Source organism: Cebus imitator, unplaced genomic scaffold, assembly GCF_001604975.1.
Source record: "Cebus imitator isolate Cc_AM_T3 unplaced genomic scaffold, Cebus_imitator-1.0 Scaffold148, whole genome shotgun sequence".
In the NCBI taxonomy this organism is placed as follows: Eukaryota; Metazoa; Chordata; class Mammalia; order Primates; family Cebidae; genus Cebus; species Cebus imitator.
The window spans coordinates 645,504-646,886 of NW_016107463.1; the positions used below are offsets into that span (position 1 = coordinate 645,504).

General features: G+C 50.0%; 1 pseudogene; it reads right to left on the reverse strand.

Moving 5' to 3' along the window:
* Positions 1-278: 278 nt before the first annotated feature.
* On the reverse strand, positions 279-1,114 carry LOC108314161 (annotated as a pseudogene).
* Positions 1,115-1,383: the final 269 nt, after the last annotated feature.

Sequence of the window (1,383 nt, forward strand, 5' to 3'; positions counted from 1 at the left end):
TCGGTGTTTGATTTTTTGTTCTTGTGTCAGTTTGCTGAGAATGATGATTTCCAGGTTCATCCATGTCCCTACAAAGGACACAAACTCATCTTTTTTTTTTTTTTTTTTTTTTTTTTTTTTTTTTTTTTAAGAGATCTGAAGTGATTTTACTTTTATTTCCTTTGCTTTAAACCAATAATGCAATTCACGGTGATTTCTGGGGTGGGGGCAGAAGGAAGGCGGTATCAAGAATCATCGGGGCTGTGGCCCGCCCGTGGAGGTGCAGGTAGGGTGGGCCCTCACTGGGGCAGCCGGAGGAGCACAGACTGCCCCGCCGGCAGGTAGGTGATGTTCCGAGAGGTGAGAGCTGGTATGCGATGTCCTCTGCAGCTTCCAGCTTGTGCAACTCTATCAGGCCGTCCCCTGCAGTGGTCAGTGAGTTGGCAATCAGCTCAGCTGCCTTGGAGTCGCCCTCAGCAGAGATGATGGCTGCCTTTTTCTGCTGCTCAGCCTTTTCCACCACAAATCTGACCGTCACTGCTTCCTGCGGAGCCACCAGTTTGGCTTCCACTGCTTCTGTGAACTCCTTCCCAAAGGTCAGATGTGTCAAGGACACGTCGTCCAGGATGAGCCCAAAGGTGGCTGCTCGCTTCGTAAGGTCGTCGCTCACCTGCCTGGAGACCAGCTCTCTCTGGGTGATCAGTTCTCTGGCATCAAAGGGAGCCACCACTGACTTGAGGATCTCGGTCATGGTGGACGGCAGCACACACTCATCATAGTCCTCTCTGACGCTGGTGGAGATGCGGGGAAGCTGGCTAGCGACAGCCTGGAAGAGCATGCACAGTGTGATGTTGACAGTCTGTAAATCTTTGTTATCATGACGAGTGGCACATTACGTGGCCAAGAACGGCAGTCAACGATAATTGGTTTCTGTACCCATGGGATGAGAAAGTGAGCCCCTTCCCCTACCACGATGTCCTGTACTCCACGGAATCCGTCAAAGATGACAGCTCTGTGCCCAGCATCCACATTATATAAGGCGGAGTTTACCACGCCTCCTGCAACAGCTAAGGCCAGGCCAACCTTGCCAATGGACTCAAACACTTCAGCAGCCATGTTTTCTTCTGCTGGACCCTCTCACACTTGTTTCCACTCTGACCTCCACATGAATTCCCCCGACCCCATTTCTTAAAACAAAAAATAGCCATGTGCAGTGGCTCACATGTGTAGTGCCAGCTACTTGGGAGGCTGAGGTGAGAGGGTCACTTGAGCTCAGGAGGTGGAGGTTGCAGTGAGCCAAGATCGTGTCACTGCACTCCAGCCTCAGTAACAGAGTGAGACTCTGACTCCAAAATGTATTTTGCTTGTGTGTATATTTATATATATACTTTTTTTTTTTTTTTT